Genomic DNA, 3,989 nt, shown 5'->3' with positions numbered 1-3,989 from the left:
GGTGTGTTGGAAGTGTGGTTGTTCTTTGCGGTTGCAGGTGTTTGGTTTAGGTATTTACCTATTTGGTGTGGTGTCACCGTCCAGCCCCCACGGAGCCGCATTTAACTATGTAGAGGCCAGAGAATCTTGAACATAATATGAATGCAGATATACAACAGTTCATAATGCTAGCTTATTTGCTGTTTACTTGATTATGTTTTTTATTCAAATATACATAGGCCTATTTATATTATATATAATATTATATATATATTATACTCTGTAATAGTTTTTGTCTGTATTTTTACCATCCTGCTTAACCTTTTAACTTTATGATCAAATTTAAATGGATATTTCACACAAAAATGAAACTTCTTGCATCACCTTCATGTTGTTTCAAACCATTTGACTTTCATTTTCCCTGGAACACAAAGGCAGATGTTGGGCAGAACATTAGCCTCAGTCATCATTTACTTTCATTGCGCTGTTGTTATTATTCAACCACTCATAGAAGGAGCGTTACTATAACTATATTTTTCGTCGCAGTTTCCTGGTGAAATTAAGCCGCTACAACAAGTGTACGTTTTATTAACTTTCAAGCAAATCATGACTACAACTGATAATCATGACTTTATATACAGTTAATTTTCGCACTATTACACCCTTTCTATTCCAGACACGGCAGATGTCGTATCATGCCACAACGACTTGAGACTGTCTACACTGGACACGTTGAAACAAGCGCTCTAAATTGTTTGTCTCGTTGGCATGAGTAGTGCCAGTGTGTGTAATGACCGTTTACGTATCCAGTGTAGACAGCATCATTTAGGGTGTTGCAGGGTGTTACTCACACACTGCTATGTTATGATATTAAAACACTTTTATTATAATCCATCATTTGAAAACAATAAATTTTAACGCTTGTATAACAGAATTTTCTACATTTACACAGTTATTCCAATATGATTCGCTTCTGCAGAAGCTCGCCTCAAAGAGTGCTTGACAGTGGACTCTGAAGTACGTGGTTCAAAAACAGTCAAGAGTGCAAGCTGACACGTGAGACAAGAGTAGAAGCGACTCGAGATAACATGGTTGCTCAGAAAATGTGCTTTTATGTCGCATTTTGGTTTTGGACAGTATCGGTTAGGTTTAGGTGTTGGTTTAGGGTAAGGATAACTGTTTTGTGTCTACCTCTCATTTGATTTTAGATCCCTATTGGTTAGGTTTAGGTTACATTTTACTCATTAAAACCTCCACTAATATTCACTTTAAAAAGCTTGTCTGATTCTGAAACAAATTCACTCGCTTTTGGTGACCCCCGCTGGACATTTCACTGGGAAACTGCAGCCAAACATGTAATAAGGCACGTAATTTAGTTTTGCCACAGTAACGTTATGTTCAAGAGACCAGGCTGCATTTATTGCATGCAATGAAAGTAAATGGTGACTGAGAGGTCAAACATTTCCTTTAGTGGTCCAAGAAGAAATAAAGACATAGGGGTTTGGAACGACATAAAGACAAGAAAATGATGACAGAATTTTCATTTCTGAGTAAAACAATTACAGCAGAATTTATTGCTGTGTGTTTGACAAAACTTGATTCGCAAATGACTGTTCAATGCAACTTGATATGACATCTACTGTATGTGGTCTGTCTTGTCTTTATTCATTAGAGGTATACGTCACTAACTAAATGGTGCAATTGACAGCTGGAAGCTTTTGAATGGGACACCCACTTTTAGTTTGTCCCGCCAGAAAGTGTTGAAATTCCCAAAGTTCTTTCGCACCCGCCTGAACGACTCACAACAACAGGGACTAAACACAGCAGAGGAGGTGGGGTGGGTGAAAGGACATTCTCTCGGCTCAAAAAAACTTGCAACACATCCTTGGATCTAAATGTGGAAGTGTTGTTATATAAGTTTTTATGTTTTCATTGCCCTATAACAATTCCAGAGTCAGTCCAAGAGTAAAAAGAACATTTAACATTTCCTTTGATCTCATTAAAAGGGTGGTCTGCTTTTCAAGACATCACACAATATGCCCTTTGCTTGTACTGCTGCGGATGTGGAGGTGGTTTCTTGTCTTCCTCTCTCTTTGTGGGAGGCATCCTTTATTCTCCTTTAAGAGGAAGTGACTCAAGTTAGCTTTAAGTTCAGGTTTCTGTGTGATTTTCACCCACAATGCATTAAACACCAGCTGAACCATTATCCATTCAGCCCAACATTCTCTCACGTCAGAGATACTTTATATAGTCCGTATTTTACGACCATATCTACGCAACACTAGTGAATCAACTGAGAAGTTTAGAAGCAAACATGCCTAATATATGACATTATTTGGTTTTAACAGTGTGGTAAAAAACTATTTGGAAAAGAATACTCTCTTCCATTGGAGTGTAAAAACAGGCTTTAGTAGGTTCAAAGCAAGAGTTCTGAAAACAAAGAACAGTCATTTTGTGCCACTCATTCCAGTCAGTGCATCTATGAAAAAGTGTATGGGTTAGTGCATGTTTTGTGATGTGGAGGGATGAATTTTTAAAGTAGTACCATTGCACTCCATTAAAGCAAAACACTTAACAGTCCCACTTTTGTTCAACAGGATGCCTCTCCTCCTCCGATAGATTCCCACATGAGTCAGTAGCTAGGGTAACTTGGTGCTAACCTACAAAATGCAGAGAATAGGAAAGTAAAAAAGGATCCATGGAAAGTTAAAAAGCTAATGGGGTGTGGGAGTGTAAAGTACATTTGTCTTAAGAGATAAATCTGTCAGCACCTCAGAAGCAGCCCACAGGATTCCCAGAATGGATGAGCGTATCAGCACCCTGCCTCATCAAAGATGGATGCAGTGCCATGAGATTTGGGGATGATAAAAGTCCCACTGAGGTGCATTTTCCAATTTTCCCCTCTGTTTTGCACTCTCTACACAGTGTAATCTTGATTACAAATGCTCGAAGCTTGAAATTTACACACAAATGCCCAGACACACAGTCGAACACTTTGCTTACAGTTGACAAAAAGGATCTGTTTTCAATGATATCACAGAATGCCAAGCTTAGGTAATGATGCGTACACATACAACACCATTTTTCTAACTTTATCTTTGATTCTAAACAAATTATATCAATGCTTACCGCATTGTAGATAGTTAGAGAGGGTGCAGGGTGCGCCCCAAAGGCTGAGAATTCTGCTGTTGTTGGTGATCTTTCAGATAAAAATATTTTTTTCTGCTTGGCAGAGCTGTCAGACAGTAAGGAGGCCCTCCTAATTAGCTTTGCCATTCTTTCTATCTTTCTCTCCATCTGTCTATCTCTTACTCTTTCCATCTACCATTCTTTAATTCTCTCACTCCCACCCTCTCCATCACACTCTGTCTCCTTCACTTGGTAATCTCTTTTCCCACTCTTTTTTCTGTTCTTCCAAACAGCTACGTTTCACTATTTTTGCACATTTGTTAGGCCTGCAGTCTATAGTCAGGTAAATTTATGGGACAGATGATCTCATATGAATTCAAATGGATCTAATTTTATGGACTTGTTAATCATTCTCTGAATATCAATTCAACTGAAATGTAAAGACTGACTTGTACAAGAAAAGAACACAGTAAATTTACAGCTACATGAGTATGAGCCTGTCGCATATCTCCCATGATCAACATGGAAATAATGTCTATGATTAATTAATTAACTTAATGTAAAAGGTTTTGAGATTTACTGGACTCACAATAAATATACAGGAATAGTTTAATGTGGAGCATATTGAGTAAAAAATAATAATTAAATTAAAAATTTATTAATTACTTGTATAAATATAAACTTAATGGAATGTCAGTCTAATACAAGTCAACTCAATCAACAGCATTTGTTGCATGATATTGATTACAACAAATTTTATTTTATAAACACGTCACTTGACCCGGATAGGAGTGAGGTTTAGGGGGTGAGTGTAACAGCAGCCAGCTGGTAGGTAGCTGTATAGTGTGTAAACCTCACTCCCCTGGTCTCAAGAGGCGCAC

Source organism: Xyrauchen texanus, chromosome 37 (genome assembly GCF_025860055.1).
Source record: "Xyrauchen texanus isolate HMW12.3.18 chromosome 37, RBS_HiC_50CHRs, whole genome shotgun sequence".
Classification (NCBI taxonomy): Eukaryota; Metazoa; Chordata; class Actinopteri; order Cypriniformes; family Catostomidae; genus Xyrauchen; species Xyrauchen texanus.
Note: the sequence above shows the minus strand (reverse complement) of the source record.